The sequence below is a fragment of the Eumetopias jubatus genome, unplaced genomic scaffold, assembly GCF_037043125.1.
Source record: "Eumetopias jubatus isolate StellerSeaLion01/CBP00866 unplaced genomic scaffold, mEumJub1_p1.0 scaffold_8, whole genome shotgun sequence".
Taxonomy (NCBI): Eukaryota; Metazoa; Chordata; class Mammalia; order Carnivora; family Otariidae; genus Eumetopias; species Eumetopias jubatus.
In genome coordinates this window covers 133,067,651-133,093,101 of record NW_028274814.1, presented here as the reverse complement: position 1 = coordinate 133,093,101, position 25,451 = coordinate 133,067,651, and the positions used below count along the sequence as shown (strand labels likewise).

The 25,451-nt window shown below is 51.9% G+C and overlaps 2 pseudogenes; both read right to left on the bottom strand.

Moving 5' to 3' along the window:
* Nucleotides 1-7,433: 7,433 nt before the first annotated feature.
* LOC114218498 (suppressor of cytokine signaling 5-like) lies at nt 7,434-9,062 on the bottom strand (annotated as a pseudogene).
* Nucleotides 9,063-17,770: 8,708 nt separating this feature from the next.
* On the bottom strand, nt 17,771-18,272 carry LOC114218499 (ATP synthase F(0) complex subunit C2, mitochondrial pseudogene; annotated as a pseudogene).
* Between the last annotated feature and the right edge of the window lie 7,179 nt (nt 18,273-25,451).

Below are 25,451 nucleotides of genomic sequence, written 5' to 3'. Positions count from 1 at the left end.
CAACTCCCTGCTCAGCGGGGTGCCTGCTTCTCCTTCTCCCTCTGCCCCTGCTCATGCTCTCTCTCTCAAATAAATAAATAAAATCTTTTAAAAATAAAATAAAATAAAAGTTTGAGCTCATTGCAGCAGGACCCCAACTGATGGGACCACCTGGTTGCAGCCGGGTCGGGTCAGTCCCCTGGAGCAGATGGGTAGGGCCTGGGTTCTGGGTCTGTGCTGAGCCCATGGGGGCTGATGCTGCAGAACACGGGAACCCAGTGGCTCCTTGGATGCACCTGGGAAGTACTAGATTCCTCCCCAACAGGAGACCCTCACAGTGAAAGGTGCTGGAATTCATTTAGCAAACATGTCACTGATGGATTAAGTGACCGAACAAGCATGTTGGGCTGGGTAGGGGGATTTGGGCCTCTTGGCTAAGAGACGACCCTTCTCGAACCTTGATGTGCAAAAGAATCCCCTAGGGATCTTGTCAGAGCGCAGATTCTGACTCGGCCAGGGCATCGGAACCACGGCCATCCCCTCCGAGGAAACGGGAGTCAGAGGCTAACGGCAGGCAAATGTTTCACGTGTTGACAAGAAGCGAAATGTGGATCCTAGAAAATATAAACTGTGGGGCGCCTGGGTGGCTCAGTCGTTAAGCGTCTGCCTTCGGCTCAGGTCATGGTCCCAGGGTCCTGGGATCGAGCCCCGCATCGGGCTCCGTGCTCAACGGGAAGCCTGCTTCTCCCTCTCCCACTCCCCCTGCTTGTGTTCCCTCTCTCTGTCAAATAAATAAATAAAATCTTAAAAAAAAAAAAAAGAAAGAAAATAAAAACTGGACAGCTGGACAGAAACCCTGGCAGACCTCTGGGGTGGACGAGGAAGCAGACAGCTTGTGAGGATTGAGGAGGAATACTTAACTTGTAGGAGCCAACTCGGGTTCTCGGTGTTCTAACAAGCCCCAGGCGAGGCCAGCTCTGCGGGTCCAGGAGCCACACTTTGAGAGGAAGAGCGTGTGGAAGGGAAAGCTCGGGGTCAGCTCAGCAAAGTTCCTGGCCCTGAGCCGGTTGTGAATCTTCTGGGTAGGCCCTGGACCAGAGCGGTGTGATGGGGTCACCCAGCTCATGCCTGTGGGTCAGGGGTCCTGGCCCCAGGAGCCATGAAGGTGGCCAGAGCTCCCAGAGAAAACCAGCTTGCTCTATGGCCGGGTCCCGATGGCCACAGGGTCGGTGACCTGGAAATTGCGGCTTGCACCTGTTTCCTGAAGACCTACTGTGTGCACACGAGGACCATGAATTGGGGAGAGACACGGACGTTGGGGGAGCTGAAGTATAGTCAGGGAGATCATACAGTTGGTGTTGAAAGGGACCCTGAAGGTCATCACCCTGTTCCCATTTCACAGATGGGGCAACTGAAGCCACAAAGGAAGAGGGAACTGACTCAAAGTCTTACGAGTAACCGGTGGGGTCAGGACTCAATCTGTAGCCCCCTTGCTCTCCTCCAGGCAGGATTCTTTTCTTCCCCATTCCAGAAAGGAGAATACAGGAGGGACAGGGGGTCTATGGCAGGGGAGGCTGTGGGACTGATCAGGAGGGGGCTGGTGTCCCTGAACCTCATGCAGGTCCAGAGAGGTCTGGAAACTTCTATTTTGTTGAGGCTTTTGGTTATATTGAAAGCATGAAGAAATATCTAACTAACTAGGGTTAGCAAATTTGTGCTATTTTAGATATCTTACATCAATCAAATTAACATAACACAACATACCATTCAGTGACTGCATGTAGATCTATTTGGAAATAACCTCGAAAGCCAATGCAGGTGTTACACAAATAGGAGGTCCAAGCGCACAGGCCCACAGGTGACAGTGCCCCCTGTGTGTCTCCAGGAGTCTCAGATGGCCTTGGATGAAGGGTGGGGGACGGGCGGTGGGACCAGCGGCGCAGGTGTGAATGTGAGCCCCAGGGGGCAAGGACGGCCGTGTCTGTTTTGGTCACTGCTGCCTTCTCAGAGTCTGTAGCTACACCTGGCATACAGCAGGCTCTTGCCGTGCATTGCTGGCTGGACGTGACCGAGCCACGGCATGGCTGTGGGGACGGAGAGAGGCGCTGGGGCAGGGGCCTCTGGCCATCATTTCTCCAGGTGCAGTGGGGGCTTTCCTTTTCCCCAACCCTGAGCAAGTGAAGCCGGGCGGAGAGCTGGATGCCTGAGTTCTGATCCTGGCCTCCTGCATGATAGGGCGAGCGGGTCCCATCTCTAAGCGACAGCACCCTGGACTGTAGAACAGGGGTATGCCATCTCACCTTCGGGGTCTCAAGGCAGCACCAGACAATCCTTTGAGGTCCTTTCTAGCTCTAGGAAAGGTTTGGGAAAGGAGAATTCTGGAAGTAGTTGGGGGGGCGGCAGCGGGCAGGCAGGGGCACAGAGACAGAAGGGACAGAGACAGACTGCTAAAACAAAAACAAAGCATCTTGTGGACCCAGGCATTTTCCAGCGATGATCAGTAACAGAGGCATGCGTGTGGTCCCTCATGGACCGGCACCCACTGCGCATTGCTACTGTCTACAAACCCGCTGGCTTACTCCACCAGGGGCCAAACCCCCAGCCCGGCCCCACTTCTCTGTCTTAGTGCGAGGATGTCTGAGAAGGGCATTCACTGGGTGCTCTTTCCACATGTGGGGTCCCTGGATTTTCCTCGGAGTCCCCAGCCAGCTGGCCTGTACAAACCCAAACATTTGGCCAGCCACCATGACTCTTCCTCGGAGAACCCGCGCTGGTTCCTGTGATTTAGGTATGCCTCCTTTGTCCTCGCACACCATCTCTGTCCTTGTCCACCCTGGAGGTCTGCCAGGGTTATGTCTAGCTGAGCAGTTTATATTTTCTGGTATCCACATTTCCCGTTGCCTGCTTGTGAGCATCTGGCTCCGGTTCCCCTCTCTAGGTTCCCTCAGAAGTGATGGCTCTGGTGCTGGGGTCCTGGCCCCCCAGCCACAGCTGCACTTTGGATGGCAGCTTGGTCCCTGGAAACTGGGCATCAGCCACAAGCTCTCAGGCAGTGGGGACTCGGGGAGGGGAAGAGGGAGGTGATGCTGGCTAATAATGTCTTTTTTTTTTTTTTTAAGATTTTATTTATTTATTTGACAGAGACACAGTGAGAGAAGGAACCCAAGCAGGGGGAGCGAGAGAGGGAGAGGCAGGCTTCCCGCTTAGCAGGGAGCCCGATGCGGGGCTCGATCCCAGGACCCAGGGATCATGACCGGAGCCGAAGGCAGACGCTTAACCCACTGAGCCACCGAGGCGCCGAGGTGCCCCTGAAAATTTAATTTTTTTATTTTTAGATAACCGTAGATTTCACATGCAATTTAAAGAAATAATGCAGAGAGTTCCCTTGTACCCTTTACCTGTTTTCCCCCCATGGGAACATCTTGCAAAACTATATAGTACAATATCACAACCAGGATGTTCACACCGATGCAGCCAAGATACCAAATGCTTCCATGGCCACAAGGATCCGCCTATGGCTCTTTTAATGGCCACGCCCACTTCCCTTCAACCCCGCCCCTCCCAAGCCCCCCCGCCCCCAGCGCTAATCCGTTTCCCATTTTTGCAATTTCATCATTTCAAGAATGTTATATAAATGGAATCACACAGTATGTAACCTTTTGGGATTGGCTCTTCTGACTCAGCAGGTTGGAGTCATCCAGGAGAGCCATCCAGGTTGTTGTGTGGATCACTGGTTCATTCCTTTTTGTTACTGAGTCATTTCTTATGATACGGATATACGAAGTTTGTTTAGCCATTCATTTGTCGAAGGACATCTGGGTTGTTTCCAGATTTTGGCTATTATGAATAAAGTTGCTATAAGCATTCCTGTACATCCCTGTTTGGTGTGAACATAAGTCTTCATTTCTCTGGGACAAATGCCCAGGAGTGCAATTGCTGGGTTGAATAGCAGTTGCATATTTAATTTTTTAAAAAGATTTTATTTATTTATTTGACAGAGACACAGCGAGGGAGGAACACAAGCAAGGGGAGTGGGAGAGGGAGAAGCAGGCTTCCCGCTGAGCGGGGAGCCCAATGTGGGACTCGATCCCAGGACCCTGGGATCCTGACCTGAGGCCAAGGCAGACGCTTAAGGACTGAGCCACCCAGGCGCCCCTGCATATTTGATTTTTAAAGAAACTGCCAAATGGTTTTCCAGAGTGGCTGTACCTTTTCATGTTCCCATCAGCAATGTGTGAGTGACCCGGTTTCTCTGCATCCTCACCAACATTTGGTCTTGTCACCATTTTTTAATTTTAGCCATTCTGATCAGTGTATAGTGATAGCTCATTGAGGTTTAATTTGCATCTCACTCCTGGTTAATGATGTTGAACATATTTGCATGCGCTTATCTGCCATCTGCATATCTTCTTTGGTGAAATGTCTCTTCATGTGTTTTGCCCAATTTCCAACTGGATTTTTTCTTTTCCTTTTTGCTGTTGAATTTTGAGTGTTCTTCACAGGTTCTAGACACTGGTCCTTGGTCAGAGAAGTGGTTTGCAAATATTTCCTCCCAGTCTGTAGTTTCTCTTCAGCTTTTTTTTTTTTAAGATTTATTTATTTATTTGAGAGGGAGAAAGAGAGTGTGAGCAAGCGCAGGAGCAGGGGCAGAGGAACAGAATCCCAAGCAGACTGCCCTCTGAGTGTGGGCCATCACAGGACTCAATCTTACCACCTTGAGATCACGACCCAAGCCAAAATCAAGAGCTTTGTGCTCTTCAGCTTTCTAAGAAACTCTTCCATGGGAGCTTCTGGGTAGCTCAGGGGGCTAAGCATCCCACTTTTGATTTCGACTCCAAATTATGCTCTCAGAGTTGTGAGATTGAACCCAGGATTGGGCTCTGCGCTCGGGGGGTCCTCTTGAGAGTCTCTCTCCCTCTCCCTCTGCCCCACCCCAATAAATAAATAAATCTTTTTTAAAAAAGAGACTCTTTCACGAAGGAAGAGTTTTACATTTTGATGAAGTCCAATTCATCGATCTTTCCTTTTATAGCTCATGCTTTTGGTGCTCAGTATGAGCCCTGGTTGCTTAGCCCTAGACCCCCAAGGTTTTCTCTTGTGTTTTTTTCTAAAAGTTTTCTAGTCTTAACAGTCCACATTTAAGCCTCTGGTCCATTTTGAATTAATTTTTGTGTAAAGTGTGACTTAGGTCGAGGTGTCTTTGTTTCTGTTGTTTTGTTTTGTTTTTTAACCTCTGGATGTTTAATTGCTCCCACACATTTGCTTAAAAGTCTATCTTTCCTCCCCTGAATTGTTTTTGCATTATTGTAATGCAAATATTTGTGTGGTCTGTTTCCCGGTGCTCTAATTCGTTCCATTGATCTCTGTGACTTGCTTTGCCTATATTACACAGTCTTGCTTTACTGCAGGTATGTAAGAAGTCTTCCCTGCTTTATATATCAGGTTTTTTATAAAAGTGGACTGGTTCCTCTTGTTCTTTTTCAAAATTGTTTCAGTGATTCTGGTTCCTTTGCTTTTCCATATCAGTTTTATTTTATTTTACTTTATTTTATTTTATTTTTTATACCAAAGATACTTTATTAGCACAAAAAAGCTGCCATGACAAGGCATAGCAAGCAGAAACGTAAATTAGCAGTCAAAGGGTTAATGTTGCATACAAATATAGCTTTTCTTTTTTGTAGCCTTGGCAGTAGCCATCAGGATGTAAAAGAGTTTTCTGTAGCAGCAGGTAAGGAAACCAAGGAGTACTCACCAGTGGTCCACAGCACATTAACAAAAAGACACAAGAATGGATTCGGCGAGTGCAAAATGTCTGGGACAGAACTGTAAATTCAGTTCAATACTCAGAAGCAAACCCTAGAACTTGGCATTACTTCCAAAATAGCTCACTCAAGTAGTATTGCATAATATTCTAAGTGACCAAAAGGTGCTAAGTAAAGTTATTTATGGACACAACGGTTGTACAGTATCTTCTATTTTTTTTTATTTTTTACTTTTTTAAAGATTTTATTTATTTGACAGAGAAAGACACAGTGAGAGAAGGAACACAAGCAGGGGCACTGGGAGAGGGAGAAGCAGGCTTCCCACTGAGCGGGGAGCCCAAGTGGGGCTCGATCCCAGGACCCTGGGATCATGACCTGAGCCGAAGGCAGACGCTTAACGACTGAGCCACCCAAGTGCCCCTGTACAGTATCTTTTAAGTCTGCAGTTAGGGTTTCAGATTTTCCATTAGAAATTAACTGCACTGAAATTCTAGAAACTGTACTTAAGCAATTCAGTTGTGAGAGTTTACAGCAAAGAGCTAAATACTGCCATCCAAACTGTTCATTGCAGTTTAACAATAATCTCAACATTGGCAACCACTGCTGTTATCATCTGACTTGTTTGGGCATCTTCTAGTCTCACTTTCTTCATGGTTCACAAATGCATCCTGGGCACAGGAAAAGATCCAAATTTAATCAATGAGTAGACTGCACATACTAACTTAAAAAATCACACACACACACACACACACACACACACACACACACACACACACACTACATTGCAGCTCTTCCCAATGTGTTTTAAGTTAAAGCACTCATTCAAAAAAAAAATTAATACCTAAGGCCTTGGAATAAAATTCTGCTACCAACTTTATAAGCCTGAAGTTTTAAGAGCAACTATTTAGAAAAACTGGTTTACTTAACAGTACCTTTTGCAGAAGAGACAGGAGACTGACTCTAAACTCTCACCACTTCGGTGAACTGCACTATGCCCTTGTGGCCAGGAAATTGCATTTTTCTTTTTTTTAATCAAAGGAAAGCAGTCTTTATCTTTTGGACTTCCAAAGCTTGATTTATAGTAACTACAAACAGTGCACTTTTGGAAGGTTATAAAAAATTCTTTGAAAAATAACAATTTCAAACATTAAACAGACTGTTAAAATACTCATCCAATATTAATAATTTGTTCTTTAGTAAGAAGTAGAATTCTTTGGGGGCACCTGGGTGGCTCAGTTGAATAAGCGTCTGCCTTTGGCTCAGGTCATGATCCCAGGGGCCTAGGATGAAGTCCCACATCAGACTCCCTGCTCAGTGGGGAGTCTGCTTCTCCCTCTCCCTCTGCCCCTCCCCCCTGCTTATGCTCTCTCTTAAAAAATAAATAAAATCTTTAAAAAAGAGAAAGAAATAGAATTCTTCATAGCAAATGCCCCAGAGTTGCTTCACTCAGTCACAACAGTCATTAAAAACCAAACAATTCGCTCAATGGACAAAATGTTTTTGTAGCCTTATTGGACATCTGTAGGTCTGTCTTCTGTTGTCTCAATAGGCACCACATTTATCTGAGTAAGTAACAGCAGATCGCATCTGACAGATTCTAACACTAAGCCTATACACTGTACTGAAAAAAACCTAACACTGAGATGTGTGCTTACTATCTGGGAGTACCATCTGATGCACATAAAAGCCAATCTAGTTAAAGCCCTTTGGGGACAGGAGAGTTTCCTTTGACTTGACTGGTTCTCGTTCTAACCAGCGAACTCTAACTTTTTGCATATAATGACACTCTTTCAAAAAATCCTGCAACGTTGATGATAAAGGGAGCCCATCGATTCCATCCCAAGCAGTGCATCTACAGATTAGTGCCCGCCAGATACATTGCAGGCTGAAAGGGAAAGTCCTGTTGAGGGATCTAGTAAGCAATGGTTCAAAAAACATGGAAGACCTGGGATCTTTACAATGTTCTAAAAGTCCTGTTACAGTGGAGGAGTGAAATACACATGGGTCATGGGCATCAGAACTCAACTTGTGATTCCACTGTTCAGTCTGGGCATGCAGGGATCTGTTGTAGCCACGGAAGCTCACTGAGAAGAGGTTGTCCTTTTGCGCAGAGTCCCTGAGCAGGAATGAGCCTTTCAGTTTCCCTTCAAGGAGGGCTTCTGCTTTGTAACGGTCCCTCTCTCCCTGGTAGCAGGGATTCCCCGTGATCTGAAGCAAGTCAACACGCAGCAGTGCATGGAATCAATTTGCATATGGACTTTCCAAGCTCCCTGTCTGCGAATGTGGACATGGCTGTCTCCAGACACCTGACATCCCTTCTGCCTACGTGACTACAGACACAGGGTGGTTGTCCTCTTCTGAGTCACAATTAGCTTGTGGAATTGCAGGATTATCCCCACTTACTTCAGTCATCCCAGGAGCTGACTTTGGTCCCAATTTACATAATGGATTAACCTGTGAGGTGGCCTCAAATGTGTGTATTTGTGCATTGGGAGGAGGGTCAACCCCCTCTTCAATAGTAAGCCACCTTCTCTCTCTCGAAGCCTATCTTCTTCATCTTCTGTAGAAACCAACAATGGATCAAATGTATCAAACAAAAAAAGTTTGAGTGTGGGCTCACAAGGGGCTGTATGCTCTTTAATCAAATGCCATTTGGGGGCTAAATCTCAGCCCCAAAGGAAATGGGCATTTCTCAAGCCTTAATTCAGAATGGTGTATTTTTCATTTATTAGAAAAGAGGGGTTCTGACTGCTTGCTGTAAGCTCTCATGGGAAAACACAAGCCCACAGTGTCGGGCAACCTCTGTCTCAGAGGACAGCTTCCTACAGTTCTGCGGACACCGGTCCATATCGAGGACAGAGCTTACGCCATACCGTCTCTCTCTCCTTTGAAGTTCTACCAAACTTTTTATCAGTATCCAATGCACTCTGTGTCTCTGTAGAACAGGAATGTTTTTTCTTCCCACCCCACGGAGCATGCCCAGAGTAGGACTCTCTTCTTGCAAGTCTCGCTCCTAGGGTGACACACGAATCATTATCCTTGTCACTACTTATTTCAACAACCAGAGGAATTTTAGTGGCACAGGTTTGGTTCTCCCAGAAGAGTTCTTGGAAGGGCTTATTCTCAGTTGCAAGGCAATGTTTTCTCTTAAGGGACTGCTTCGTTGCTAAGGAGCTGAGTCTCCTACACCGATGTTTCTCTCTTTCGCAAACATCTGTTGGAGTTCATGTCCACATCTTCACTACGGCTCCCTCCCTCATGAATGAAGAGATTCTGACACCTGTATTTGAAGTGATCCCACATCTTCCCCACTTTATCCATTGATTAGAAGGTCGGTTTGGGCGCGTGGAGCGGCCTCATCCGGGGGCACATGCGGTTGGGCAGATGGTCCCGTCTGTCCCCGCCAACTGCCCCGTTGAGGGCAATCTCGCTTCCTCTGGACTGAGCTCAGGGCCTGGGGACCCCAACTCTGCCAGATGCCTCCCCACCCCCTTCCCCAGCCACCTTCCCCCCTTCCCCCTCCCCTCCCCCAACCCCCACTGGAATGGAAAGTACCTCTCTTCCATATCAGTTTTAGAATAATGTTGTCTATCTATATCCACAAAACATTTTGCTGGAGTTTTCACAGGAATTGTACTAAGTCCATATGCCAATTTGGGGAGAATTGACATCTTCACCATGTTGAGTCATCTTCATGAACATAGTATGTCTTTCCATTTCTTTGTCTTTGTTGATTTCTTTCATCAGCTTTCCGTGAGTTTTCAGCACGCAAGTCCTGTGTACGTGTTTTGTTAGATTTACACCTAAGCATTTTATTTTTTTTGAGCAATTATAAATGGTATTTTAAATGTTTATATCTTTTCTTTCTTGGCTGAGACTTTTGTTTTCATCTGTTTCAGATGTGTTTGTAACACTTCTCTTATCCTGATGTGGGCATCTGTGCTCATTGGGCTTGAGATCTTCCTGGCTTTTGGCATGATGAGTGATTTTCTAGTGAGGCCTGGATATTTTGGGCATTATGTGATGAGACTCTGTATCTTGTGCAGCCTTCTGCTTTAGCTAGTCGCCTGGGATGCTTCTGAAGTGGGGAAGTGAGTGAAGTGCCTCATTGCTGCCAAATCGGGTTAGAAGTCTGAATTCCCCACTTGACCTCTGTTGATGCCAGAGTTGGTGAGGCTCCTTATTGCTGCGAAGGTGGGGAGGCAAGTCCCAGCCCCCTATTTGGCCTTCCCTGATAGCACCCTGGCAGGGAGATTGGAGCACCTCATACACTGCCGAAGGGGGAAGTCTAGGTTTCCCACGTGGTCTTGCTGGCACGGATGGGGCCACAGATTTTTCTGAAGGGTTTGGCTGGAGTGCACCAATTGTTGCCTAAAATTTTTCTGTCTTGCTAGCTGCCTCTTTTCTGGTTCTTTGGCTGATAGAGTAGGCTTTTGTTGTTTTTTTTTGTGGGGGGGCGTGATATCCAAACCTCTCGGCATTTCCAGATTGCTGGCTTCTTCAGCTTCAAGTCTGAGATATACGAGGCAAATTAAAAAAAAAAAAATTCCAACAACCAAGAAACTCATTGTTGTGTTGTTTCTTGGGTCCTGCGATCCCTAGCTAATCTGCCTTCTCCCCTCCCTTCAGAGCCTCCTCGGGCTTGTTTTATATACTATGATTAGGGTTTTATTTGCGCTCAGTGGGAAGAATAAGAAAAAGCACATCTACTGCTTCTCAGAAGCAGTCCAATTTAAATTTAAGTTTTACTTTTTATTTCAAGTGGAAATTGTTCCGTTAACTAAAATCTTGTGTTCTTCATATGCTTTCACTGTCCACGCAAGGCCTTCTCTTATTTTATATGAAGTCTGTGCGTGTATCTCCCCTCATTCCTGAACCTACCCCTAATCCCATCCCTCCAAAGACTCCTCTTCAAATGTACTCACGATATGCTCTTAAATATATACCCTCAACAAGCATGCAGCTTTTGGGGAGTGTGTGTATCCCTTTTAAGTTTACACAAATGGGATCACGTCTGACATCGCATTTTATTTTCCTTTTTTTACTCAAGACCAGGTCTTTTGGTTTGACCCATGTCGTTTTACAGATGGGCTATGTCTTCTCCCTTCCACATGCATCCCTCACATTCCTTACCCATTTCCCTCGTGAGGGATGCCTGGTTGTCTCCACTTCATAGCTGCTGCAAGCAGTGTCGCTGGAAACTTCTCGGCCATGCTCCCTGGCAACCCAGGTGTAACGTGCTCCAAGGTTAACGCCGAGGCGAGGGGTGGCTGGCTCTCGGGCACCCACTGTCATAATTGCTCCAGGCCTGGCTTATTGCTTAGGGCAGTACCTGCTCATGCCCCCACCAGCAGTGTCTGGGAAATCCTGTTGGGAAGACGAAAATAGCATTGGGAATTCTCTGATAAAGCAGACAGTGTTTTGGCGAGGAGAACAACCGCCCTCTACATCACGTTTGGGCTTGCAAACAGCCAGACAGTATAACCCAAGTTTCCCTGGGATTTCCCCCGTGATCATGGGAGAGTCCTGCCTGGTCCGGTGGACGGGGACCGAGGGTACGGGATGGGGAAACATCCAGAAGCAGGGAGAGACTTAAATGCCCAGAGATCCTGGAAGTTGAAATAGTCACTGGGAATTGGAAATGAATGAGAGGCGAAGGGAAGGGCCCCTACTATGGACCTGGCACGCAGTTCATACTCAATTAATATTTACCAACTGTGAGAATGAACCAAGGAAAGAATGATTGGCCTGGGCCTCTGCACACTCGCTGCTGGGGGTGATGGGGTCTGTGCTTCCAGGAGCCCCAAACCTTATTTCCGGCCAGCTGGAGGTGCGCATTTGTGAAGGGGCACCCAGTGTCCTTGACGTCCCTATACCTCCGCCTCTGATCTCCCCACCTGTCTCTTTCAGCCTCTTAACGTTCGGTCAGTCACTCATTCATCCCTAAAATATCCCAGACACTTAATGGGCCTGGCCCTGTGCTTTGCTCCTGGGGATTGAGATGAAAAATCACTGATGTAGAAGCGCCCCCGCCACCCCTCCCCCTCCCTGTGGTCTCCTGGCCTGGCTCCTACTTGTTGTCTGGGTCTCTGTGCTCAGCCCCTCGTAAACCACCCCGCCCCCACCCGCTCAGCATTATTCTCCACTGACTTCCTGGACTTCCCTTCGGGGCATTCACGGCAATTTGTGTCTATTTCTGCAATTATTTAATTTTTTTTAAAGTGTAACCTATTACTTATGATTGTTTACCCACAAGTGGATGTGCCTGGCACATAACAAGTATTCAGTAAATGCTGTGGCCTGACCGTCAGAGGAATAAGGGCTTGAATGAAGAAATGAAGGTGCCTATGGCTCTTTGAGGACAGAGAAACCGTCTCTGTCTGGGGCCAGGAGGGAGGGCTTCCTGATGGTGGTGGTAACCCCAGAACAGAGTGTTTTCCAACTGGACAAGGGAGTTCCAGGCAGAGCGAACTGCATGGCATGTCCAGGAGATGGACAATAAATTGCTGGGAACCATGGAGGACTTTGGGCAGTGTAGGTGGAGGATTTTTTTTTTTAACTTCTTATTGAAGAGTAAAATATGTAAAGAAAAATGCCTGTATCATTCAGTGTCCAGCTGGATGAATTTTCACAAGCTAAACACACCAGTGTAACCAGGGTTTAGATCAAGAAACAGGATATTATCAGCATCCAAGAAACCCCGCTTGTGCCCCCCCCGCCCCAGGCACTCTGCCTCCTTTCCCGGCAGATAACCACCATCCTGACTTGTGCAATTTTGTTTCTGAAATTCACATAAATGGAATGCCATGGTGTGGACTCCTTTGTGTCCAGCTTCTGCCTCTCAGCACTGCGTGGGATGTGTCCAGGTGGCTATGTGCTCATCCTTCATCCATTCCACTGTTGATGGATATCTGGGTTATTTCTGGGCTTTGGCCACAGTGAATAAAGCTGCAACAAATGATCTTGTCCATGTCTTTCAATGGCCGTATGCGTGCATTTCTGTTGGACATAAACCCAGCAGTGGGGTTGCTGGGTCCAGCGGAGACAATGCCAAACCATTTTCCCAAGTGCTTGTACCAGATACGTTCCCTTTTGCACCAGTGTTCTGGGAGTCCCAGCTGTTTTGCATCCTTGCCAACACTTGATATTTTCATTACCTTTCCTTTTAGCAGTTTTGGTGGGTATGTAGTGATACCTTGTTGTGGTTTTATTTTGCATTGCCCTGACGACTAATAATGTTTTCGTGGACTTAGAGGCCATTTGCAGAACCTCTGTTGTGAAGGGCCCACTCAAAGTCTCTTGCTTCTTTTTACTTGCTGCCTCTCTTTTTCTTATTGATTTGTAGGAGTTCTTTACATATTTTGGAAATGAGTTCTTTGTCAGGTGTATGTTTTGCAGATCTTCACTGGACTTGACACCAGGGACTGATGTGGTTGAACTGCATTGCTGAAAGCTCCCCCTGGCTGCGGGGGGCAGGACAGACTGTGAGACCCCAGTGGGGAGGGGGTGCCATGGAGGTGCTGACCAGGACAGTGGCTGTGTGGCTGGACGGCAGGGGCCGGGGTCTAGAGAGACTTCAGCAGCACAATTGACAAGCACCATCTGTCATATCATGTCATGACAAAAACAAGACGTGAGTGATGATGGAGTGTGGGGGAGGGGGCAACAAGGCGGACTTCCGGGTCTTGCTGGCTGGCCAATGAGCTGACGCACTCTGCCCACCCAGCTGGCAGCAGCGAAAGGCGGCTTTGTCCTCCCAGGCCCCACCCGGGGCCTGCTGGTCGGAGATGCTCTGGGGTCACCGTCGGGACACTGGACAGAGTGCCCAGTGGTAGAATCTGGGTCTCCAGTGGCAACTGTAACAAACAACCCACCCCCCGGGGTCAGTACACACACATGCCCGGGCTGGTCCATGGAGACCCTGTGCCCCAGATGGGTTGGCCGCGGCGGGATCTGGCCCTGCCAGGATGGACAATGCCCCCCTGTCTGCAGCCTCCTTGCTCCTACTGAGTCCAGACTCAGGGGATGAAAGTCCTGCTCCGGTCCTCAGTCCCCAGGGAAAGGGTGGAAACAGATTCTGCAGTGTCTGGACTTCCTCCCAGCAGCGGGGGACAACACTGGAATCGGGCCTGACTCCCTCCCAGAAAGCGAGGAACCCCGCGTCTGTACCGCAGGTTAATTTCTCACCAAAGTCCCACCCCCATTCTGTTTCTCAGTTTACTTGGAAGAGTTCCGCAGGCTCCATCTTGCAGCACTGGGCTCAGCAGATCACAGCATTTCTGCTATGATATTGGAATTAAACCTTACAAACTCCTTCCATGACGGGAGGAGGAGTGTAACACTGGCCATGGGCTGCACGTGCTAGCCGCCATACACACGTGGTGTCAATCATTCCTCCCCACCACCTTCTAAGGGAAGTGTTAATTTCTTCATCTCTTAAGTGAGGATACTGACTTGCCCACGTTTATACAGCCAGTGCAGCAGAGGCTGGATTTGAACTTGGGCCAACTGGACCCTGCAGCCCCCCTTTCTCTATTTTCCTGGACTGCCGGACAGTAGGGGCCATGGGGGGATTGAATGTCCCCCCAACCAGTGGCCTCACCCTCACATTACTGTGTGTGGGATAGGCCTGACTCTGAGCTGAGCTACCAGAAGGGGTGGGGGAGGGGGGCGGAGGCTGGCCTGAGAGAGCTCAGGTTCATATTCTGGCTTTGCCCCACCTCTCTGGGTGACCCTGGGTGAGTTACATTTCTCAGAGCCTCGACCTCCCCATCTGAGCAATGGGGTAACCCCTCCCCAGCCTTGCTCCCTGGGTTCTTGGCTGAACAAGGTATGGAAAGACCCAGCCGAGCTGAGCCCAGACCGGCCTGTCTGCTTTTGTCACGCTACTTGTTTGGATCCCTCCTGGAGCCTAAGCTGACCTTTCCTGTTCCCTTTTTTGGTGTTAGGGAAGAGTCAGATGGCTCCCCCCGCCCCAGCCCTCTCCAGCCTGCACTTTTCCCAACTTACTCAGTCCCCAGCTGCCCAAGTGTCCTAGGCAGGCCCTGGGTTCTGGCCAACGGTGCTGCCCCCATCCCGGGGCTCCAGGCTGGCCAGATGGTACTGGAAATAGCCTTGATGGGAGAGTCCCCGCTTTCCGGCGCTCAACCACTTCCTCTCTGATAGAGCGCGCCCTCTCCAGGAGGTTCTGCTGAGCGGACTGAGGGACATGCCTTGGGTCCTCGTCTGTTGTTCTTGAGTGTGTCCTACGGTGGCAGACACTGAGGGGTTCCTTCCTTGGCATCCATTCCCTTCCCTGCCTCCTGACAGGACCCCACATTTCCCAGCCCACCGCCGGGTGGGGTAGACTCCGTGTCTGCTCCAGGTGGGCCCTGATTGGTTTAAACCAATTACGGCAGCCTATCGCACGGCTACTGTGATTGGTTCAGGGACGGACACGTGACTCAAGTCGTCCAATCAGAGCAAAGACCTCTACTTAAGCTCTCCGAGAGGTAGACTACCTCTCTCTCCACTGGATGTGAAGAGATGGTTAGACCCAGACCCAGCTGGGGGCCATACTGAGACCCCCCAAGGGAGAGCCAGCCCGGGACAGACGCAAATGCCAGAACATGGAGCCGAGAGATGGAGGCAGAGAAACCAGGTCTTGTCGCCCTGTTCGCAGGGCTGGATCCAGCTTTGCTTGAAACCTCAAATACCCGTGTGCTTTTCACTTACTACACAGCCCACAGATTTTAGGTGTTTTTTTTTTTAGGATTTTATTTATTTATTTGACAGAGAGAGACACAGCGAGAGAGGGAACACAAGCAGGGGGGAGTGGGAGAGGGAAAAGCAGGCTTCCCGCCTGGCAGGGAGCCCGATGCAGGGCTCGATCCCAGGACGCTGGGATCCTGACCTGAGCCGAAGGCAGACTCTTAACGACTGAGCCACCCAGGCGCCCCACACAGATTTTAGTTTTGACCGAGAGAGATACAGCAAGAGAGGGAACACAAGCAGGGGGAGTGGGAGAGGGAGAAGCAGCCTTCCCGCCTGGCAGGGAGCCCGATGTGGGGCTCATCCCAGGACCCCAGGATCATGACCTGAGCCGAAGGCAGCCGCTTAACGACTGAGCCACCCAGGCGCCCCCAGATTTTAGTTTTTAAAGCCAACTTGAGTTGGGTTTTCTGTGACTTGGAACCTAAAAATCCTGAACAAGGCCTATAACGTAGTGAGGGCCAGACCTCCTCTTCCTGCCTGTTCAGCTTACAGGATGGAGCCCCAGGCAATGTGGCAATGCTTGTGTGGAGAGGTGCCTGTGGCATCCTTAGTCTCAGAAGCAAGACCACTTAGAGGCCTCGAGTGGATTTTTCAGATGGAAGCAACGAGGCTCCCCAATCTCCAGCCCTTCCCTACTCCACTGGCCGTGTGCCTAAGGCCTCAGGCAGATGGGAAAGGCTGAGGACCCAGCCTGCCAAGTCCCCAGGCCTCTGGGAAGGCTCTTGTCTTCCCCTACCCTAGTTCGTCTGAGGATGGAGGCTGTGTTTTGTATTGCTGAAACGAGAGAGGACCTGGCAGGTGCATGGAAGGTAAATAGTTCTCATTGCGGGTACTCTCAGTAGCCTACAGGTCAAGTCCAGACATCTTAGCCTGACATCCAGGACACAACGCCCTTGACATTTCCTCTTCATCCTCTGCTCCTTCCTGGAGGCAGGGAGGGAAGCTTGGGGCAGCTGTGTCGCCTTCTGTCTCTGCAGAAATGCGCTGTGTGTCATCAGGCCAAGGGGGTGTCACCTAAATTTCACGACTATAAGTTTCAACTTGGCCCTAGGTGTTTGTTCCGATGAGCTATTTCTGGGCCATAAAATAAAGGCCTAGACAACTATCATTTTATGATCTCTCGTGGATTCATGATCTCTCATGGAGTTGGGAGGGGCTCAGCTGGGCTGTTCAGGGTTTCAGACAGTGGCAGTCACGTGGTGGCTGGGGCTGAAGCATCTGGGCCCTGGCAGGACATGTCTCCCTCTCCATGACCTCAGAGCTTTTCCGTGTGGTCTCTCTGCATGGGCTAGTTTGGGCTTCTTCACAGCATGGCGGCTCAGGGCTCCAGCGGGAGTGTTCTACAGGATGGAGGTGTTTCCCATGTCGTTTCAGGAGCGTGGCAGCATCACTTCCACTGCATTCATCACTGGGAGTGAGTCACCAACCCGCCCAGGTTCAAGGGGAGGGTAATTAGATTCTACTCTTTAGTCAGGGAGTGGAAGGTTCTAGAAGGGCTTGTGGGATGGGAGATGTTGCTGTGGCCATCTTGGGAAAATACATCTGCCAGCATGCTGTTGGGCAGTGCAGCTACATTTCTTGGTCCCCTTGCTCCCCTTCCATATACGAGGGCTCTTTCGCACCTTCTCCCTCTGCAAACCTTCAGAGCCCTCCGCCCTTATTTGTAGCCCGCGGTGGTGCTCCTTTTGCACTGAAATAACAGAAGGAATCATGGGAGAACATCCACACGCTCCACCCACCCTCCTGCTGGGCCCTGCGCCTGCTCAGCCTGCCTTCCCTGCTGGTCTTGTGGGTGGCGTACCTGTGAGTCTCCCGCGGGGCGGCCCTTCACACATGCACGTGCGCTGGACCCCATCCCTCCTGCAGTCCACACTCAACCTGCTCCACCCATTTCCCCTCCCTGGGTTCACTCTTTGGGAGAGAATGCTAGTTCTTCTCTCATCTTAGAAACCAACCAAAACCTGAACCAAACCAAAAACCAACCCTGTCTTCACCCTATCACTCATGCTGTCCACTCCCAGGTCAGCCCTAACACTGGCAGGGTCTGGGGCAAGCGTCCAGATGGAAGTCTGCGGACTTGAAGTCTAAATATCCAAGCGGCATAACCACGTGAAACACGTGAAGTCAAATATATGCTCTTTCTACTTGAGAAGTAGATCTTTTTTCTCCTTATTCATGCAGTTTTTATTTGTCTTCCCTCTGTTAAACCCTGAGCCAACCACTTTCCCTGGGCTGCCTGGAAGCATAGGAAAAGGAACATACAGGGCAGACGAGACCTATGGGAAGTGGACATGGCTCCTTCCCACGGCAAAGAGGAGGAGAAATTCCACCATCAGGCACAAGAGTGCCATGGCCTCCGGGAGGGCAAAGCCCAGAATGGCGCAGGAGAAGAGCTGTAGCTTCAGAGACGGGTTCCTGGCATCACCAAGGATGAACTCCCAAACACAATGGCAGTTCCAGCCCCAGAGCCTGCTGTCCCTACCGTGGCAGCCCCAGCCCCAGGGAACTTGGCTGCTGTGTCCCTGTCCCTTGAAATGGCCCTGGTTGGGAAGCTCCGGCTAGGAATGTGGGAGGTCGGGGGACGTGGGGCTGCCAAGCTGCTAGACTCTCATCTGTCGGTGTCTCTGGTGGTTTTAGCACCGCTGCAGACAGTGATGGGCTCAACAGCTGAGAGACCCTCCTGACCAAGAAGGGGGTGGAGACCAGCTTTGCAGAGGGGTCCATTCTCAGCGGATGAGGGGCTGTGGTAGAAGAGCTGTTCCCAGTGCAGAGAAAACAGAGAGGGAGAAGCCGATCTTCTTAATGAAGAGTTTGGATTCCGAATTCTCCCATGCCTGGAACACGGCAGCACGCGGGGAGCCAGCCTTGGCTGTGGCCCTGGCACGTGGGCCTGGCTCTGGTCTCTGGCCCAGGCTCCTTTCTTTTCTCACCCTTGGCTCCACCTGCGCCTTGACCGGCCCTGAGCACCTGTGTGTGGACACGCAGCCCAGACTGAGCTCCGTTCACTGTCCCCCACCCTGCAGTAAACAACTTCCCCTTGGCCACCCCTGGGGAGGGTCACGGGAGGATGACTTGTGGGGCCCTCTGAGCCTCTTGTTTGGGTTTCAGGGCACCGCTGAGGCTCTCCCGTACAGCCAGTCTCCTGGGAAGAGTTGTCCTGACTTGCCTTTTTGAGTTTCTCTCCCCTGTTGCCAGCCTAAGCCGCTCCCACCAGGCTTGCGCCCACCTCTCTGCAGGAACTGTATTTGTCCCACTCCTCTCTTGCGCACCCCCTCCCTGGCTCTTCCGCTGGGCCCCCATCTCCCCAAATAATAAATGGTTGGGGGAGCCCGGGGCTCAATCCTTGGACCTCCTCTTTGTCTACATCCCTTCCCAGGGTGATCTCCTCCTATCTCATGGGCTAATTGCCATCCACAAGCCAATGACCCAAGTGTGTGTCCCCAGCTGGGACCTGGACTTCAGACTCCCGTGTCTGGCTGCCTGCTCCACCGCGCCCTGGGGATGTCTCAGATTCATCCCTGGACTTCTCAACCGTTGCCGTCCAACCTCAGTGCCGGCTGCCCCCTGTTCCCGCCCGGCCCGAACCTGAACCTGCCCCTCGCTTGTCGCAGCCCCACCCGCCCCCGTGCTGGGATCCACGTCTCGGAATCTGCAAGCACCGTCCGCTCCCACTTCAGAATACATTTAGATCCCCGCTCCTTCTCCCCGCCCTCACACTGCCAGCCCAGCCCGGCGCCCCACCTCTCTCGGCCCCACCCTGCCCCCCACCCCACGCTGCCACAGGGCAGGCTTACCACAGCCCAAGTCAGCTCATGCACTTCTCTGTTCAGCGCCCCACCGCCCCGCCCCCATGGCTCCTGCTGTTGCTCAGAGGCAAAGCCCAGGTCCCCACCGCGGCCCCACAAGGACCTACGGGTCCCCTGCTGACCTCATGTTCCCTGGGTCCCCCTCCCCCACCCGAGGCCCTCTTTTTTGGACTCCACACCTCACTTCCTTTTGTCTCCGATCAAATGCCACCGTGGGGGAGCCTTCCCAGACCACCTCACGCAGCATGAACCCCCGCCTGCCCCGGCCTCGTCTTTCCTCGTAGCGCCTTTTACCATCTGGCACGTCATACATTTTACTCCGTAATTGTCCCATGGCCTGTTTCCCTCCACTGGGATGGACGCGGCGCTGCAGGCTTCTCCAGACGGTGCGAGGCACATAGTAGGTCCTCAAATAGTTCTTGAATGAATGAGCAAGTTGCTAATCAATCCTTGCGTTCTTTCCCCGTGAGTGCCCACTTAGCTTCAGAATCTCTCTCAACCCAGCACGGCAGACTTGAGGTGAAGTGCAGCCTGTAGGTCACTCCTGCTCCAGACAAAGGGTGGTCCCCTGGCCACCCACCGTGCTTCCCTCCATTACTGCTCACCCTCCCTGTGGGGTGCCCTCCTGTGGGGTGCCCGGGGGGGACTCAAGTCAGTTAAGTGCCTGACTCTTGATTTCTGCTCAGGCCATGATCTCAGGGTTCTGGAATCGAGCCCCACGTCTGGCTCCGTGCTCAGTGCGGAGTCTGCTTGAGGATTCTCCCTCTACCCCTCCCCCACTGAAATAAATCAATAAATCTTAAAAAAAAAAACCAAACCCTTCTATGAGGAGTCACCTCCTCCCTGAGGCCCTCCTGATGCACCTGTCACTTTGTCTCTTTCTCTGGTGCCCTCTCGGGGAAACCGCAGTATATCTGTGTCTGTGTTATCGGTGACTGGTGACCGTCCCACCGTCCCGATGGACAGGGCCCTCGCCAGGGAGGGCTACATCTTCAGCATTTCCGTAACTCCACACTCAGCAGAGCCTTAGTACAACACGGTAGGTGCTCGCTCAGTGCTCGCTATCTTGAGTTGAACATTTGACTTGGTTTTATGCTTAACATTTCCTGTTAGGCTGTCATTTCTTTTTATCTTAAATCATGTTTGTTTGCTGCTTTGTCTTTAATTTGTTTTTTTATTACCTCTTTTTCCTTTCTCTGATTATAAAACAAGTACACATTGCAGAAAATGTTGAAAATAGCCAAGAGTATAAAGGAAAGACTAGATTACTCATAATCTAGCAATAAAGAGATAATGATTATTAGCATTTTGTGTATTCGCTTTGACTTTCTTTTGGGGTGCACATTTTTTTTACTAAATCTTATCTTGTGACAATTTTTTGTCATCACGATTCTTCAAAGACATCATATTTAATAGTTGCATAGTACTCCACCCACTCCATTCAGTTTATCATAATTCATTTCATCAAGTATTCCACACACAAAAAATCCTGACACATGCCCCGTGCCTCCCTCCACACACACACACACAGACACACACACACACACAGACACACACACACATGACACGCACACAAAGAGACACACACACAGACACACAGAGACGCGCACACAGACACACACACGACATGCACACAAAGAGACACAGACACGTGCACACACAGACACACACACATAGACACGCGCGCACACACACAGACATGCGCACACAGACACACGCACAGACACGTGCACACACAGACACGCACACACACGACACGCACACAAAGAGACACACACAGACACAGAGAGACGCGCACACAGAGACACGCGCACACAGAGACACGCACACAGAGACACACACAAACGTGCACACAAGACACGCGCACACCTTGACACACACAGACACGTGCGCACACACAAGACACACGTGCACACACAGACACATGCACAAACGCACACACAGACGCCCACACACAGACACACGCACACACAAACGGGCGCGCGTGCACAGACACATGCGCACACACGTGCACACACAGACGCGCGCAGACACACGCACACACAGACACGTGCACACACAGACACACAGACACACACAGACGCACGCGCACACACACACACACACACACGACATGCACACAGAGATACACACAGAGACGCGCACACAGAGACACACACCAACACACACACACACGACACGCACACAGAGACACACACAAGACACGCACACACAGAGACACACACAGACACGTGCACACACAGACACGCGCACACACAGACACACAGAGACACGTGCACACACAGAGACACACACACACAGACACACAAAGACGTGCACACAAGACACGCGCACAGAGACGCGCACACACAGACACGCGTGCACACACAGACACGCACAGAGAGACACACAGACACACACACAGACACACACCCCACGCCTGCAGACACGCTGGCACACACCCCCGTGGCTCCCAATCTCCACAATCGAGGTGATTTCCCAGCGGGGGGGGGGTGAGGAGGACGCTGGTCACGCGGACCCAGCAGGGTGTGTTCCAGGCTTTTCCTTTTGTGGGCCCTCAGACAGACAGATGTCAGGACAGACACTCACAGGATAAGCAGGCAGGGTGAGCAGGCAGGAAGCAGACAGGGGCCTGGTGCACGTGGAGGCAATGGCTTCGGGGGTGTCTGGGCTGTCAGGGGGATCGGGTGATGGGGAAGGTGGGGTTTGTCGGGAGCAGGACTCTGGCTGCACTCTGAGGGGCAAGTCCTTGACAAGGGCAAGTGGCAGAACGGGGCTTCCCCTGCTTAAGACTGTCAAGGGAATGCAGAGGGAGGTGGGTGTTCACAGAACCAGAAATCTGAACCTCAGAATCCTGGGACCACAGTGGGTCTGAGTGGGGCTGGCCCGGAGGGGCCACCTTGTCCAGCTCTCTGACGGTCACGCAAGGGCTGAGGTCCAAACTTAGGGACCTCTTGTGACTCCTGACTTGGGCTAAGAGCTTTTTCTGCCTCCCCATGTGGCCTGGACCAGGTTCCCTGGTCTTGGTCCCCAGAGCCAGAGCAAGCTCTTGAACTCTGCAATGGGCATTGAGTACAGTGCAGGGTCTCCAGGACTGGGCTGAGGGGCTTGGGGTGGTCCTTGAGCTGCAGGAGAGGAGAGAGGGAGCGAGACTGGCACCCAGGCTGGACCCCAGAGGTGCCCACCCCTGTGCAGCCACTCTGCTTTCCCTGCTGGGCCCCGTGTGACTCTGCCAAGCTCCCCAACTGCAGAGAGAAGTGCAGGGAGAAGAGGGGGTGCCTGAGTCTGGGGCCACCTGCTCACAGGCTTAGTCCTCCAAGGAGAGGCGTTTTCTGACATGGACCCCTGGGGAGCTGCCCTGTCGGGCTCCTTCCCAGACTGCTCTGGCTCTCACAGTCTGAAACCAGAGGCTGTTTGCAGGGAAACATGGAAAACGAATGAACTCAGCGCTGGGTGGCTTTTGGGAGGGACAGCAAACATGGGAGGTCCAGAGTCAGCTCAGCCCGGCTAACTGTGGGATCTTGGGCAAGTTATTTCCCTCCCAGGCCCCCCCAAGACATACCCAGCGAGGAGGGTCTGGAGCGAGACCTCCATGGGACTGTGTTGTTTCCAGTTCTCTGCATCTCAGAAGCCTGCGGACCATTGCTGCGGATGGAGGTACGGGTGGTCCCTGATCAACAGCGAGAACTACTTAACTTGCGCTAGGCCAGTCTCAGGGCAGGGACGGGCTGGGCTTCTGCCCTTGGTCAGGGGAAGAGGCTCTGCGAAGAAGGGGTTACTAGATCACGATACCACAGTGTCACGGGGCTGAGGTTGCTTAAAGGAGGGAGACAGCCCTCCCCTTTTGTAGATGGAGAAACTGAGTCTCAGAGAAGGAAAACAATTGTTCCAGCCACTAGAGGCTAGAACCCAGGAGCCCTCTGCCTCTCCCCTCTCTACCCACCCACCTCTGCCCTCTGGCCACTCTCCAGAGCTTCTCACGGGGGGAACAGGCTGGGGAACCCCAGAAGGTAGAACCAAAAGCTAAAAGCCCTCCCCTGTTGACGGACTGTCCCCAGACCTCCCAAACCTTTCCTTTCAGGGTGGGGGATTTGTCAGCATGGGGTGAGTGGGACTGGGACCAGAGGGGTCCCCTGACACCCCACGTCCAAGGGACACCCCGAGTGGGATGCTGTCCTGCCTTGCCCAGACAGCCTGGAACTGGGCCAGTGCCCCGCAGCGGCAGCTCAAGGCAGCTGGATGGGGCTGCCGCCAAGAATGGCAGGAATGCGGAGCGGCTGCGTCCTTCCCGCTCTTCCTCCGCCCCCCACTCCTAGAACAGGATATCCCCTGTCCAGGGAAGCCCAAGTCCAGCCCCCTTATGGGAAAACCTCAGGGCATGTGGTGTGCACGGCTCCTGCCCTGGGATGGGCACCCAGTCCAGGGAGACCCAGGGGCCTGGCGCTGCAGGGGAGGACACAGCAGGTCTGTGTGGGGTCACCATGGTGCTGAGGACCTACTCTGTGCCACGTGTTTCATGCGTATTAACTCGCTGAATCTCACAGCGAACCCTGGGAGAGGCTGTTTTCCAGATCAGGAAGTTGAGGCTCAGAGGGGCTAAGGAACTTTCCTGAACGCCCCAGCTGGCAAGTGGCAAAGCCAGACTCGACCCAGGCCAGCCTGACGCTGACGTCCTTGCTCTCAGCCATGAGGCTAGGTGGCCTCCATACCACTGTGGCTGCCGGGGGCCGTCTCCTGGTGCCCCCAGCCCGCCCGGTACCGGCAGAAAGGCAGCCCCTTCCTCTTGGCAGCTGGTCTGTTTTGCAGTTGGCAGAGGGTCAGTGTGGAGGTGTGTCTCTGAGACACGGGGGCTGGAAGGTCAGCTCCAGGCCTTTCCCTGGCTGTTCTCGCAGGATCCCGGCACTGGTGAATGCCAGAGTCTGACTGGGGGACATCCCACTGGCTCAGGAGGGGGTTCCTCCGGACCTGTTGTGATGGGCAGGGGAGGCTGTCACTCGGGGGGGGGGGTGTTCAGGGATAGGAAGTGGGCTCTGGGAAGACTGGAGGGAGCTGCAGTGGTTGGGGGAGGGCCTGAGCTGCACAGACCCCAGCCCTGTGACTCTACGTGCGCCTTCTCCTCCACAGCTTGCCCCTGGCCCTTCCGCGAGGCTGCACGCTGGCCCAAGATTCTGGAGTGCCTGGCCCCGGATGGAGCTCTGTTGGCAGGTGGGGGACAGAGAGGCCGGCTCTCTGGGACACAGAACATGAGGTTGTGCCCACCCCCACCCAAACCAGCCCCCTCGGGACTGGAGAACATAGCCATCTACATGGGGGGATTGGCCCATGAGAAAGAGGGGAAACCGGGGCTCGGGGGGCCAGGTGACCTGCTCAATGTCACAGAGCCGTCACTTGGCAGGGCTGTAATTTGAATCCCAGTCTTGTCTTGGCACCCACCAGCCCTCTCAAAGGGTGTCTGGGCTAGAGCCACTGGCCCCTCACCTTCTCCTGGTCTTCCCTCCTGGTCCCTTAGCCCCCGAGTTCTGGCTGGTTCTGTTCCAGTGTGTTGTCCTACACTGGTTCCTGGTCCCCCGGGGGGCCAGGGTCAGGTAAACAGGATCCCAGCCGCACTCCCTGACCTTGTTTACCTCCCGAAAGAATGTGAGGGCATTCTTCCCCTTCCCAGGCTGTGAGTCACCCCTCAGCAATGCACCAGGCTCCCGCCACTGCCTGCCCGGCCCCCATTCAACCCCCTCCGGACGGGACCCTTGCCTCCTCACCCGGTGATGTCAACCACGTTAGCCCCCCCCCCCCCCACACCCCCCAACCCCATGGAGCCCACCGGGCCTTGAGTCGTCATGGCGACAGCTCACAACAGGAAGCAAGGCCCCATGGAGGCCTGTGCTGGGGCAGAAACACAGGAAGCAGCGCTGAGCACTGCGCAGCATTGTCAGCCTCGTAAAAAACAAAACAGGACAAAAAGATTTAATGAGAACAATTAGCCCAAAGAAAAAGGAAAAAAAAAAAAGGCCAAAAAACCAAACAAAGCCAAACAGCCTGAAGGCAGGAGGCTGGCTGAGTTCCAAGGACCCCGTGTTTCCCCTCCCAACACAATGTCAGTTAAATAATACTTCCTTCTCAGAAGAAGGCTCCTGGGGAAGAAGAGGAGTCCTTC